This window comes from Physeter macrocephalus, chromosome 15 (genome assembly GCF_002837175.3).
Source record: "Physeter macrocephalus isolate SW-GA chromosome 15, ASM283717v5, whole genome shotgun sequence".
Classification (NCBI taxonomy): Eukaryota; Metazoa; Chordata; class Mammalia; order Artiodactyla; family Physeteridae; genus Physeter; species Physeter macrocephalus.
Window position 1 is genome coordinate 75,946,964 of NC_041228.1, and position 15,424 is coordinate 75,962,387.

The following is a 15,424-nucleotide window of genomic DNA, read 5'->3' on the forward strand; positions in this document are numbered from 1 at the left end:
AGGGAGCTTAGTAAATGCAGTCTTCCAAGAAGAGGTGATGGGACTTCCCTGGTGGCGCAGTGGTTAAGAATCCACCTAACGATGCAGGGGACATGGGTTCGAGCCCTGGTCCAGGAAGATCCCACATGCCGTGGAGCAACTAAGCCCATGCGCCGCAACTACCGAGCCTGCGCTCTAGAGCCCGTAAGCCACAACTACTGAAGCCCACATGCCACAACTACTGAGCCCGCGTGCCACACTACTGAAGCCCGCGCACCTAGAGCCCGTGCTCTGCAACAAGAGAAGCCACCGCAGTGAGAAGCCCGTGCACCGCAACGAAGAGTAGCCCCTGCTCGCCACAACTAGAGAAAGCCCGCGCAGCAACGAAGACCCAATGCAGCCAAAAATAAATAAATAAATAAATAAATAAATAAATAAATTTTTTTAAAAAAAGAAGAGGTGATGGAGCATCTATGAATAGTGAGAGGTGTCTGTGAAAAGATGGAAAGATAGAACACTTCCTTTCTGCTATCAAAGCATTGCATGTTGAACTAAATCCGGCTTGAGCAAAGCTCAGCAGCAATCGCTGAATCACTTCCTGTGAAGGCAACAGACAGAGTTAAAGAAAAGGCATTGACACTTGCACCAGTGAACCCTTAAACTGGTAGTTATAAACATCAAAGCAGTTGATGTGAGACAGGATGGGACCTGGGACCCTTTGCTGCAGTGCCTGCACCTGGACACATCTCTCCTCCAGCAACAAAATACAAAGAAACTCTAAGAGACTAAAAATAACTGCATGCATGGGCAGGAGCAAACCCTGAACAAGGTACAAAGAGACCAAAAAGCCTAACTGCCACTTCTGAAGAGCCCGGAGCAAAAGCAGGGGGTCTGGAGGAAAAAGCATGCCCCCTGCACACGGCGCCACCTAAGGGGTGGGCAAGGCACCCCTCCAGCCCGACCCCTGGACACACCCCTGCCCTCACCCCCTATAAGGAGCCAGCTTGCCGCCCCTCAGCAAGTGAGCAAGGAAGGGAACGTGTTGTTTGTTTGCCCTCCCCCAGGCGCCCCAGTGAAGCCTTGCCTGAATTTCTTGTCGGGCCTCTGATCAATTTCTACTGATCAAGGAGGCCAAGAACCCTGGCCGGTAACAGGTACACACTGCATATATTAAACTCTCCTGCCTGGAAGCAAGTAATCTTTGGGAAGTACAGGAGTGGGGAGAGGATGCAGAAAGAAGAGAAGCAGGTATGACAAGAGCAGCCTCGCCAACCTCGCCTGCTGGCTCTCAAGGGCTGTGCTTGTTAAACATGCCACGGCCGAGCTGAAGTCAGGAAAAGCCAGGATCAGCGGGGCACCGCCCACGGATCACGCCCCGGCCTCTGCCTGCTTTTGTATGGCCTGTGTGCTAAGGATGAGTCTTGTATGTTTAACTGATTGGGGAAAAAAATCAAAGGGTAGTATACTATTTTGTGACACTGGAAATTATATAAAATTCAATTGCATTGTTTGTAAATAAAGTTTTCTCACAACACAACTTCCTCATTTGTTTATGTCTTGCCTGGCTGACCTCACACTACAGTGAAAGAGTTCAAGGGTTACAGTGAAGATGGTCCAAGACCTACAAAGCCTAAAATATTTACTCTCTGGCCCCAGTTTGCCAACCCCAAGTAGAAACCAGCTGGACCTAATAGTTTTTCAATGGTTTTGAAAATATTAAGTTCATGGAAAACTGTGCCCCTTTTCAAGCCAACTTTCTTTAATGACTTTTTCACATTGGAAAAGTAGCATTGTCATTTTTTAAAAATCCACTTTTAACAGACCTGCACCATCTACTTGTGACAAGAGCAACCATCCAAGAATTAACAATCCTATCGCTGAGCCTGAAGGGATAAGGTATCATCCATGAAATCCATCAGCGTCGACCCTTGAGTCTTCGGTCTGGAAAAAGAGACGCAACACGTCCAGCTTTGGAGAGCCCTAAAATCTTACATAGCTGTAGCACAGTCCTATCAGATGACTGAAAATCTTAAGCATGAAAAAATTTTCCTCAGGCATAAAGTGTACAAGTTTTTAACTGTCATCTGTAAGCTGAAATCTTCAGCTTTTTATTTGTTCCCCCACGAGCAGCCAAGTTCAAAAGAGTGTCAGCGAAACACAAAGTTTTCTTTTAAAAAAGTTCCCACATTGTCCATGTTGTGAAACACTTCATCTTTTAAAATAACTTGCAAAGATGAAGCATTAGCATCACAATTTACAGAAATGAACAAATGGCACTTGGATTATTTTCATATCCAAGGAAAAGCAAGTGCATCTTTTCTCCTAACACCTTGGGAAAATTACCACATTTCATGCCTTCTTAACAGCTTGCTAGATTTTTTTTTTTCTCTACATCTGATTCTGCTTTTTAAAAATGTGTCTTTGATAAGAGCACTGGCTTAAAACTCAGACTGCCCAGGATCCAAATTCCCCTTTGGTACTTAAATTGTGTGACTTTAAGTAAACTACCTGAGACTCAGTCTCAGTTTCCTTATCCGTAAAATGACTTCAGAGATTATTGTGCGAATAAATGGAACATCGCATGGAAAGTGCTTAGCCCAGTGGCTGGCACCCAGAAACTGGTCCATATTTTCTATGTCTTTCATTGTCTATGATTAAAGATTGTTATTGTCACTGGAATATCTCACTGGACCAATGAGAGTCTTTCATTTTGATGTCATAGCAAACACTGTGGCTGCATGGTTAGAACACGTAGAAATAGTGTCAGAGACAAATAGTGTCATTGTCAACAAAATCATCTGTCAGTGGATTAAGCAGATTCAAACAGAGTCTCTCCTGTTTATCAAGGCACAGAGGAAAGTATATTAATTATGTGAACAGAAATATCACAGGTATTATCTTGAGACAACATATGTATTTTGCATTTAGCTCTCCTCAACTCCTAGGAAATCTTAGTATTTATCCAGTTCAACCACCTGTCTGATTAAGTCTTTCTGCCCCTATTTAAATCTTTCCCATGGTGAGGAAGACATCATCCCTTGAGACAACCTATACCAGTGTGAGACTCTTCCTTAGACTGAGCTGAAAATGATGTCCTTGGGGCTTACAGCCTTGGGACCAAGTTCCATGCCCTGGGGCCAAATCTGCTATCTCTCACAAATATGACATCAAAAATACGTTCCTGGGCTTCCCTGGTGGTGCAGTGATTAAGAATTCACCTGCCAATGCTGGGGACACAGGTTCGAGCCCTGGTCCAGGAAAATCCATACCGCTGAGCAACTGAGCCCCTGTGCCACCACTACCGAGCCTGTGCTCTAGAGTCCACGAGCCACAACTACTGAGCCCGCGTGCCACAACTACTGAAGCCCGCGCGCCTAGAGACCATGCTCCGCAACAAGAGAAGCCACCGCGATGAGAAGCCCACGCCCTGCAACGAAGAGTGGCCCCCGCTCGCCACAACTAAAAAAAGCCCATGCACAGCAACGAAGACCCAAGAGCCAAAAATAAATAAATAAATAAAGTAAATTTAAAGGAAAAAAAGCTCTATAATGAAAATGTATATAGTGAGGTACGATATTTAAAAAGAAAAAAAATATGTTCCTATTTTGAGAATAAATACATTTTAAAAATAGGTAAAGCTACCTGAAAATTTTAGAAACTTATTTATGAGAAATGCATAAATACCCCAACAAATAAAAAGATGAGGACAGAGAACTTGAAAGGGCCTGTCCCCCGGCCATGAAGAAGACAAAACCATTCTCCACATGGGAGATTTATGTGCTAATCGGGTGTTTCATTTTAGCCAGGATTATCCTCTATTGTATTTGCTAATCTTAGGATCAGTAGCGGGCTATCCAGAAGAAAAAGAAAAAGGCCCTGAACTTTCTGTATTATTTTGTAAAGTTCAAAATATTTTTACTTTTCCCTGTTGCCCTGGGCCTGTCACCCTCACCTGCCTCCTTCTTCCAGCTACAGGCGTCACGTTTCTTCCATGGAGTCCCGGTGTTATGGATGCACTTGGGATGCCTCTGGAAATGTCTTCTGTATCAAGGTGAAATACTTAGCTTCACCAAAGCAGTTGTGTTTAAAAATTGCAAAACCGGGTCCACAAATAACTAACTGACTTCGGTAGAGATTACAGTTAGCTCCTGCCCGTCTTCAGTTACAATCATGTGAAATGGGCCTGCTGAGAAGCAGCGCTATAATAAATGGTGAGGCTCAAACCATTAGCTGAGCCCAAAAGCGTGAGCTATAACTCTAGCCTTCCTACCCATTCCAGTCTCCCTTTCCTCCCCCCTCCCCCTCTGTTTTGCCTTTCTTCCTTTTCCCCATATAGTCTCTATCAATGTAAATGAAACATGGTGCACATGTAAACCTATATATTTAAAATTTTTTAAATATGTTTCAAATGCATGCCGGCCAAATAGCTCCTCGGTTTGTGGATGAACTAGAAAATGGGCATCCAAGGAAGTGCTTCTTGCATGAGGTTAACCTCTCCAGTCCCCTGAGTCAGGCCGGCTCCCCTGGGGGCCCTCAGGTGGACTTCATTCTCCGACCACTCTCTTGGGTCGGGGGAGGAAAAGCAGTGACGAAGAGCAGCGTTTATATGATGGTGTCCTGATCTGGCACTGCTGCCTCTGGGTGACGGAAGCCCAGATTCTGGCTCCGTCTCTCCTGGGCCACTTTTGTGGGTTCTCTGAAGCTTCCCATCCCCCACCCCCCCAGCAGGGGACCTTCCATCGATGTGTTCCCTGCTGAGCGTGACATGCTCTCCAGCCCCTGCCTGGGAAGCTTCATCTCCCAGAGGCCCTCTGTCATGGTCACTGTGGCCTGACAAGCAGGCAGGCCTCACGGACAGTCTCACCTCCAGTCAGCCCTGGCCTGGCCGCTTTCTAGGCAACCACGTGGTCTAGGGCAGGAAACCGGCCCCTTGCCTGCCTGACTCCATGAGCTCAGGCTGCTCTGGGCGGGCCTCCCTCTCAGCCCTGGTCTCCCAGGTCTCACCACCAACCTCTCATCTTTAGGCGTTTCTCCTCCCTGGGCCCTCACACTCTAGGGCACAAATGGTTTTTCTCTCTGAAAGGCTCCATCCAAAGCCCTACCATTCTGTCTAAGGCAGAGAAGGTGGTAGAAGGACAGCATCCAGCAGAGAGCTTAAAGGGACCTTCACCACCCCCTCCTCCGGTTGCGCTCCTGGTCCGTGTGAAAGGCAAGCTCAGTCTGGTTCCCTGGGGACCCTGACAGTAGGTCTGGGGCGGGGCTGAGCTGACCAGCCTCTGTCTTGAGACCATATGGGCTCTTCATTCCCATTGTTCTCAGCTTTGGAATCCGTCAAAACTCCAAGACAGTGAGAAAACTTATGTCTCACCTCCTGTTGCATGTGGTCAATGCCGTGGGACACTGCCCCCTCTTTTTTTCCAGGCACCAGGCATCATGTCATCAACTGACAATCACTGTTGATCTGGCCAGGTCTGGGCCAGGTCTTGAGGAAGTTAGAAAGGAAGATGAGGTTACAAGCCTTTGAGAACTAACTGTCTACTGAAAAAAAAAAAAAAAGCACAACCTGAAAGTTGAGAGCTACGTTTTATTCACCGGACATTTTGAGGACTTCAAGTCCCTGACACAACATCTCAGATAACTCTGAAAGACTCCTCAGAAGAGGCAAGGTGGTGGGGGGAGGGTGAAGCCAAGAGATATAGGAGTTTTTGCAACAAAGACCAGGTAGTTGGAACATCTAAAGATTACTGTTAATTAAGGAAAACCAGATAGCTCAATTTAAGAAACTTAGCGCTTTTCTGTGTATGAGAAGATACAAAGTCTGGGCTCACTGAAATCGTTCCTTTGAGATGTACCTCAGCTCTCTGGGGCCAGTATCCTGTGCTTTCTCAACCTGAGTTTCCTCAGGACTCACCACAGGGAGTGGCTGCAGTCTGATGGCTGCTAGATGGCAGGTATTCTTTCCTTCCTGCATTCCCTCAGGACTCACCATTGGGGCGGCCGTAATGTGATGGCTTGATGGCTGCAACATCCTTTGTTTACGGATATGGCAGGCAACATTTTTCATTCACATAATCATCCCAAAAAATAAAACAAATGGCTTTAATTTTAAACACATTTAGTCAACAGCAGACCTATGCCAGATGGCACAGCCCGATTAGGCTGGTCAGACCAGGCACAGGAAAGCAGGGCTGAGGAGTTGCCTCTGAGGCCAGAGCCCCTGGAGGGGACTTGGTGGAAGCTGATGTCAACCCCTCCTCGAGTCTTCCTCAGCAGCCACAGGACAGTGGCCTAAGGCCAGAGTCTTGGAAAGGGAGAAAGCATGGGGAGGGAAGGGTATTGGAAAGAGAGAGGGCAGGGGAGCTGGCCCTGTCCCACAGGGGAGCCTGGAGAGTGCAAACACAGGGGCCTCCCTGTGTCAGCCAGTTCAGGGGCCAGGGGGGCCCAGCTGCCCCACCCAGGGTTCCCAGTCCACAGGGAAGGAACTTCCTTAGCCAGAAACAGCCCAGGAAGTCGATGTCTGCCAAGCGCCTGTAGCAAGTGGATGGAAGAAGAGTAAAACGTGGTCTTCACAGTGTTGAGAAATGCAGGTAAAGAATGAGAATTCTTGGTGGCCAGAGTGTGTTTCTTTGACTGAATGAGACTGGATCATGTTGGTGGAGAGTTATGAATATTATGCATAATTAGGAAGACAACGCAGTTCTAAAGCGAGCGGTAAAGGTGAGGCACACCATAGAGATTCAGAGAATGGGCTGACGGAGGAGGCTGGAGGGGGAGGAGGGTCACCTGTATGGGGCCAAGGGGCTGCTGGGCCTTGGGGTGCAGCGGAAGGGAAAATAGCTTCAGCAACTGAAAGAAACACCCCCTGTAACAATATCATCCTGTTATTCCACGGAAACAAAACACTGTGCTTTTCTTTTGCATCTTTGCTCCCTCTAGTCTCAGCCCCAGAAGCCCTTTCCTGGACATCGCAGCTTTGGCTGAAGTCACATTAAGCGCGCAGTTAGGACGCCAGAGGAGCACCTTTCCCAATTCTGGAGTGAGCATTTGTCCCCTCCTTCTATGTGGCCATAGCCTTGCTGTGATTAATGTAGACAACTGGCTTCACTTTTAAATGATGCCCCAGTTTTTCTTATCCAGGTTCATCTTTGTAGGACCCCAGGTCACAAATCCACCGGATGGGGGGACTTTATCACCAGCATGGTTATACTCATTTGCCATGTGCTCCTTTGAAAGGAATACAGGGTGACCCATTCCCCAGTCATCTACATTCTAGTTTGACTAAAGGAAGGGTTGTCTTTTCTCTCTCGATTACTCTGTGTTTATTTCGACCTTCATAAGTCAGTGGGGAGAACGAGCTTGCAGATTGTGCAAGACAGGAATTGAAGATATTTCTTGCCCTCTTAAAACATTCCACCAGAGCAATCTTGTTGGGACATGCCATATGGCATGTCCATGACCGTGGCAGAAATGCCGATGTCAGCTCTACCCCTGTCCTACTTCCTTTCTTGCAAAAAATCAGTTTTATAATGTATAATTTATATACCATAAAATTCATTAATTTTAAGAGTTTGATTTGTTGAATTTTAACAAATGTATAGAATCAGGTAACCACTCCCACAATTAGAGAACACTTCTGTCACCTAGGGGTCTCTTGCAGTCAACTTCCTCCTGCTAGCCCGCCCCTGGATGTGAGCAGTATAAAAAGAACATGGCGGCATAAGGTCTCCTAGGGCTTCCTATTCTTCATCTACAGTAATTGCATTTTGCCGGTCATTTCCTAACTGGTATCCCGGAGAATCAGGAATCCTGAAAATCTGTCTACCTTTCGCCCACTTCTTCAGAGGCACCCGCTGAACTCACCACTTTCACTGACTTGCCCCATGTGTATCAAAGATAAGTTTGCTCCATGTTTCCAAAGGTATGTCGCTCTAACTGATATCTCTTCAGAGGCTGAAAGAGAGCAGTCTGAGCTTAAAGAGAAAGAGATGCACATCTGAAACTAAATCAAATAAACTCTACCTCCTCCCTTGCTTCCTATTACCCTTTGGCCTGCTTTGGATAAGGTTTTATATCTGAGAGATGGTTACCCTTATTCTACTAACCTACGGGAAGAGGAACAGATAAGAGTTGAGAACAAGGTCCAGTGAAGAATCGGGGGACAGGCAATGGCCGTGTGAATGTTGGCGTGGGGAGGTGAACAAAACTCATAATAAATTCTTTGTTGAGTATGCGTTAAGCGCAGCGCTGGGTTCTGGGACACCAACCCAGAACAGGCTGTGGGTCTTGCCCACAAGGAACTCACAGTCTAGGAGGGGAGGCAGCCAGATCACCAGGCAGTGATATGATGAAATGCACGAAATGACAGAGGCACCCCGTTTGCTATGGCAGCGAGCGCACAGAGCATGAAGTCCAGGGACGCCTCCTGGGCACTGTGATAGCTAAGACCAGGCTTGAAGAACATGCAGAGTGTAAAACCCGAGAATTTGTTTTTCAGGGTTGTTCATGGTAGTAAGCGACTCATAGTGTAGAAACTGGAAAAAATTTACAATTAAGTGGGATCATTCAGAAGCGCTCAAGAAGTAAGAAAAAATTTTAAGTGCAATCTGAATCAGATTATATGCAAATCTAAAGTGATTTAATTGAATTCTAAAAGACATGGCGGCTGGGGCAAAGGGAGGTGGCGCCCTGTAACGGAGCAGGCGCTGTGGCAGGGGCTGAGAACCCAGGCTCCGCATTTGAGGGGCTGATGCTCTTGCTGCCTTCCCAAGGAGGGAAGAACTTGTAACTTCGTAATGACGTATGAGGATGTTAAAATGTTACTTGAGGGACTGTGGTAGATGCGTCATGATGGCTACAGCTGTCCATGGCCCTCCGCAAAGGGAAGCGGCGGGCCATTGTTTTTCAAGGAACTATGGCTTTTACCAAGCGTGGGGATGTCAAATGGAAGTCATCTTGCTACCTTGGCTAAAATGACTCAACTAGTGCCAAGTACGCCCACGTAGCTGCATGACAGAACTACACCGTGAGAAATAACTTGGCATGAAACACTGCTAGTCTGAGTGACCCCTTCAGGCTGGTATGAACATGAGGCAGAGGCAAGAACAAGTGGATCACTGGAGCTGCCTTTGTATTCTACATGACTGTGAGTCATCCTTGAAGTCCTCTGTGATCTGCTGAATATTCCAGTTTTAGAAGTACTGAGACATAGAATGACTCTAAGTTGCTGAGAGGGTCCTGGGGTTCCTCATGACTGCACATATTCTTACATAAACCCTTATCACTGAGAGCAATCTGGGTGTGTCTCACCTTTTCTAACTACAAAAGCCTTGAGGACAGGCAGGGTGAATGGGGCTCTAGGGTAAAGACAGATGAGCAAGAGACTTAGCTCTGCTAACACGATAGGTGCTTTGGGAAGACACTTTGTAGCAGAATATAGTATCATCAGTAAGTTCGCGCTGCAGAAAAATGTATTTTCTATTTGCTTTGGGACTTAGATGAAGAAATCAAGTTGTGAAAATTGGCTTTATGACTTAATTGACGATGTGGGGATATTGACTGTCAAAAGCGGTGAAGGGTCTGAGATTTCACCCTACTGGCAGCTAGTAAGTTGGCCTGCCAGTTTCATGGAAGCTGGCGGAGAACACGAGACTCCTGGCTCAGAGACAAAGCAATTGCGGCATTCAGAGTGTTAGCATTCCCACTTGTTTCTCAAGCTCCAATTCCCACGGGGTGACACTCAGAGGGTCAAGACTCCTGCACGCATGCACAGTGGCTGGCCTAACAGGAGAGGAACTTTGAACTTAGGGACCCTGAATCTTTTATAATTGGTAGTAAGCGTGCCTGCCATTATTTTTGTAGGGGAAACTAATAATAATGTACAGGAAACAAATGTGTCCTTCTCCCTGGAGGGAGATTCCATCTCTGTCTTTCCAAGTTCTTTGCTGTACAATCATCCTTGCAAAGATAAATCCTTGAAAAGGGAGTCAGTGCCTCTGCTGGAAAGACAAACAGAAAACACAGAGACTCACAGAGAACTGTCTCCCAACAGTGACCCATGAACAGAATCATGAAATCGATCTAGAGGGTTTAAAACCACAGAAGGATATTTCAGGTCATAGGGTAAGCACTGTTTAGTGAAGCTTTCTTTTGTTATAGCTATAAAGTGAAAAACATTTTTTTTTACCTTTTTTTCATTGGCAAAAAGTTTGAGATGCATAGGCTAAGATATTACATTAAAGAGTTCTTACATTCTGGGTGACATGACTTGGCTTGAATTATACTAATCTGTGCAATAGTAATGTGTATTACGTTGGGGTTCTTCTGTAATATAAATTTTGAACACAGTTCCATAGACTATATATTCTAATCATATTTGATAAACACATTCAAATGTTATTTTCTGCAAATCAGAACATTCCAGATATTAAATACTTTTTTAAATGGGTTGGGTTTTTTTTTTTAGATTTTTTTGATGTGGACCATTTTTAAAGTCTTTATTGAATTTGTTACAATATTGCTTCCTTTTATGTTTTGATTTTTTGGCCACGAGGCATGTGGGATCTTAGCTTCCTGACTAGGGATCGAACCCACAACCCCTGCATTGGAAGGTGAAGGCTTAAGCACTGGACTGACAGGGGAGTCCCAACTAAATGGAGTTTTAAGAAGATAATTTTACCTTATTTAGGTTTTGGGTTGATAATGGGTATAATGTGTAATATGAGTTCAGACTACCTACAGAAGAAAATATAATGTTGGAAATTTTACGTTATGAACTGAACTGATGCTTTGCCGAGGACTGGATTTAATAAAGATTAAATCACACAAAAATTAACAAATATTTGACTTCTCAACAGCTCCAAAGCTAATATTTATTTCAGCTTACTTGTATCCTGTGAAACAAATGTTTTGAACAGACAAAATGAAAGTTGGGTCTTTAAGGTATTTGCTAAATTCAATATTGGAAAAAAACCACTTTACACAATAGACAAAAATTTTGTTAAAAATCCAGTTTCATAAATATTTACTGAGTTCATACATGCAAAAGATCTGAGTTAGGTCAACAGATATAAAGATATGTAAGATACCTACCTGGCTTCATGTTGAGCATATGGATTAGAGTGATTATAATTTCAAAGGGTAGAAATTATATTCAGTTTTCTATTGTACATACCTACAACACTGCCTCTATTTTAAATAAGTTTTAACTATTATTATTGCTAAGATCAGGGTCACAGTAAGGGTTATAATGCTAACATATTACTTTATATGAAGTCAAAAACTTACTCATTTAGTTGAGTATTTCTAAATCTTGGGGGAAATCAGTTTTAAGAATGGACATAGATCATGTTTTAGAAACTGACCATCCACAATCTTAACATATGCAAGACATTGTCCCAAGAATAGTATGATTTACCAAAGAGAGAACTTCAGTGGGAGAAGCAAACACCATATCACTGGATCTACTAAAAAACAGAATTATTGATTTTATAGGATTGAATCATTTAAGGGAAGAATATACAAATAATACTCTTTGGGGAAGTTTAATACTTAAACATGAAGAAATGCCATCAGTTTGTTGTTTTGTTTTGCTTTCTCAGAAAAGTAGTAAAACCACTTTTACCTAGGGTTCACCTGGCCTGAACTTTTAATTAATTTAACTGTCCCCATAAAATGCACTCTTATACAAAAAAAGAAAAGTACAAGGAAACTAACTGGCAGAGACTTACCACAAACACGCTAAGTTTCTCCAAGGTAAATGTGGGGGTCAGGAGTCATTTAGACACACCAAAATATGCTCATCATTTAAGACGTTAATAACGTTTCATAAATGGGTCTGACTTACCTCACACACAATGCAGAGTAGAAGGAGAGGTGGTACTTGTAGGAAGAAGGTAGTAACGACACCCAGGCGTTCAGGAGAGCTCCTTGTCTGACGTCCTCAGGACTGTAGCAAGTCGGTTAACTGAGAAAACTCGAAGTGGGGAATTATAGGACAGATTAGACACCTTAGGCACTTAGAAGATGTAAATATATCATCATGTGTCTGTCTTTTAGCATAAGGCAGGGCTTTCTTTGCCGGCACTTGTTGCAGTGTCGACTACATGGGTGATGCGTCATCCACAGGATGACCAGATTGGTTTCTTTAAGTCCAGCAATCTGATTTCAGCACCAGTTTGAACTTTCACAATTCTTTTTCTTCACAATCAGTTTTTGCTCCAACACCTAATTTGATGGAAATTTTTGTTTTTGGTGACTCGCCTTTATCAAGATATTTAATGCTTTCAGCTTTATATTTATACTCATGTTTGATTCTCTTACATGATATTTAATTTACGTGTAATTATAATAATAACCACAATGGCGATATGGGGTTAAAATAAACAAAACTAACTCTTATGGTGTATATAAAGTTTTACTAGTGGGAGTGAAAGGGGGCAGGTGCCCCAAGAGCACATACCCTTACTAGGTGTGAGCACATAGAGAGGAGTATGTGTGAAGCCAGTTAAGTGGAAGGTGGTTAAAGAAGTTTCTGCTCTATGTCAATGCTCGTTGCCATCAGCACTTATACAGAAGAAATATTAGTTAGTCCTCACATTTTTCGACTCCTAGAGAAAAGTTTATTTTTGAAAGATCAGTTTGCCTCAGTTCACAAACCTATTATCCTACATTTACTTTCATATAATTTTCATTAGTATGTATGCAGTTTTTCAAGCTTCTGGCAACTTGTTACTGAAAACGTATTACTGAAAATGTAAGTTTCTTTCAATCAAATTCCTATGAAGTTTCAACAGAGGAATGGATAAAGAAGATGTGGTACATATATAATGGAATATTACTCAGCCATAAAAAAGAATGAAATAATGCCATTTGCAGCAACATGGATGGACCCAGAGATTGTCATACTGAGTAAGTCCGACAGAGAAAGACAAATATCATATATCGCTTACATGCGGCATGTAGAGAAAAAGGGTACAAATGAACTTACCTACAAAACCAAAATAGAGTTACAGATGTAGAAAATAGACTTATGGTTACCAGTGGGTAAGAGGGGCGGGGGGATAAATTGGGAGATTGGGATTGGCATATACACACTACTATATATAAAAACGTAAGTTTCTTTCAATCAAATTCCTATGAAGTTTCAACAGAGGAATGGATAAAGTAGATGTGGTACATATATAATGGAATATTACTCAGCCATAAAAAAGAATGAAATAATGCCATTTGCAGCAACATGGATGGACCCAGAGATTGTCATACTAAGTCAGACAGAGAAAGACAAATATCATATATCGCTTACATGCGGCATGTAGAAAAAAAGGGTACAAATGAACTTACCTACAAAACCAAAATAGAGTTACAGATGTAGAAAATAGACTTATGGTTACCAGTGGGTAAGAGGGGCGGGGGGATAAATTGGGAGATTGGGATTGGCATATACACACTACTATATATAAAATAGATAACTAATAAGGACCTACTGTATAGCACAAGGAACTCTACTCAATACTCTGTAATGGCCTATATGGGAAAAGAATCTAAAAAAGAGTGGATATATGTATAACTGATTCACTTTGCTGTACAGCAGAAAGTAACACAACATTGTAGATCAACTATAGTCCAATAAAAATGTTTTTTAAAATTCCTGTGAAGGTTCTAAGACAATTTCACTGTCCCTCATGTAAATTGTTCTTCTTGTCATAAAGTTTCTCTTAAGGATTACATGCTGTCTTTTATCAATATCTATTAGCTATTATCAGTTGTTACCTGAATACTAAAGCACTTGGACCTACGATCTTTAAGCTCACTTTCATTCTTTGCATGTGCCTTGCCATCTTCTCTCTCAACTCTTAATCCCTTTCCTGCAGTATAAATGCCTCAGAGCTTTTAATATCTCTCTGTGTGTCTCACGAAGGCTTTCTAGAGTGCCACAGTGAGCATAGCCCAGTATTCCTTTCCACTATCCTTGGACTATACTATTGATTATTTTTACAAACCTCAGCCAGACTTTCCAATAATGCTTTTAATATTTTCATTACTACACAACTCACATCTTTTGCTGATCTCATGGTGCAGGTTGAGGTGATTTGGTTGAGCTGAATGAAGCCTTCACTTCAACCCTGGTTTTTATATTTATCCCTGGATTTGGTACCATAATTACCCTGTGTGACCTTCACTTTCAGATTTCTTTGGACAGCAGCATTGCCTAATTGTGAAGTTGCTCCCCAAAGCTGACAAAGACAGTGCCAGTTCCTTAAGATGTGGTGCCGTCAGCACTCCAGGAACTGTTCCTACATTGATTTGTATTTGTACGTGACTTTGTGCTGTGATTATAAGAGAGGAAACCAAGCAATCAGTAGTCTTTGTTTATTGTTTCTGTATAATCACAAGCAAATTCTACAGGTGCTCTGAACTCAGAGCAAGTGGTAAGAGTCAGCTGTCTCTAACAACTTGCTCAGCAATGGATGTTCATAATCCATTCTGTATACCTAAAGTTTTTACGGTCGTTAATATCAAAGCTCATTTAAAACCAATGACTTTTGGCTGTGAACAGTAAAACCGGCTGCATTTTAAGTTGATTTTGTGTAAATATTCTAACATTTAAAATGATACTGCTCACCTTAATATTCACTTTCAAGATGGAGGATAAACTTACTAACGCTTATTATAATACTTATCAAACTTTAGTGAGCACTCATATTATTGCTAAAATCAGTGGCATAGTAGAAGGCAGTTACTTCTGTTAAATGCTTCTGCAAGTACATTTGAAGGGCCTATAATGACCCAGAGATTACATACTCTAGATTGACGGGCTACCCTGAGACAACCTTTATATCGCAGGCCATTCCTCTGCCCCCTCAGCCTCTGGAAGGTACTGTATGGGTAAGGTGGACGTGGCAGTGCGGCAAGCCCGGAGTGTCTTCTCACATCGTGAAAGCCCAGAGTCAAGGTAAGTTCTTCACCTGCCTAGAGGATGGTTTATTCTGGCGGGTGAAGGTAAAGGGAAAAAATCTATGCACACAGACAGATATAAATGCATAAACGTTTAGACTGGGGTGCCGAAAGAATAAGGAGCCAAGTAAAATTCCTCCCATCCCCGCCCAACTCCCGCTCCGCCTGGAAGAGCGCCGAGAGGCGATTTAAAGCTGCAGCCTCTGCCTACACAAGCGCCGACGGAAAAAAAGCACAGGTTTCTCTTAAAATGGATTGCAATGTCCTCCGTTCCTCAATAATTAGAGTGATAGGACGTCTAGACTGTCCCTATGGCTCTATTTCAGCCATACGCTGTCGTTCAACGAGAGATTTAATTTAAATTTCCACACGGCACTCAGCAGCCTTCCGTACCTAGGAAGCAGCTACGCCATATCCCGGAGTGATCTGAAAACCCAAACGCCGCCGTCCAGCACGGCCCGGAGCTACCGTCCGTCCGCCCCGCCTCCGGTCG

The 15,424-nt window shown here is 43.3% G+C and overlaps 1 long non-coding RNA gene across 1 annotated transcript in view; it reads right to left on the reverse strand.

Annotated features, from left to right (window-relative positions):
- LOC114487920 (uncharacterized) overlaps positions 1-13,077 on the reverse strand; it is a 36,168-nt gene extending 23,091 nt beyond the window's left edge. The window contains exon 1 of the long non-coding RNA XR_003683489.2: positions 11,822-13,077. This is a non-coding gene — a long non-coding RNA (uncharacterized lncRNA). The remainder of the gene's footprint in view (positions 1-11,821) is intronic.
- Positions 13,078-15,424: the final 2,347 nt, after the last annotated feature.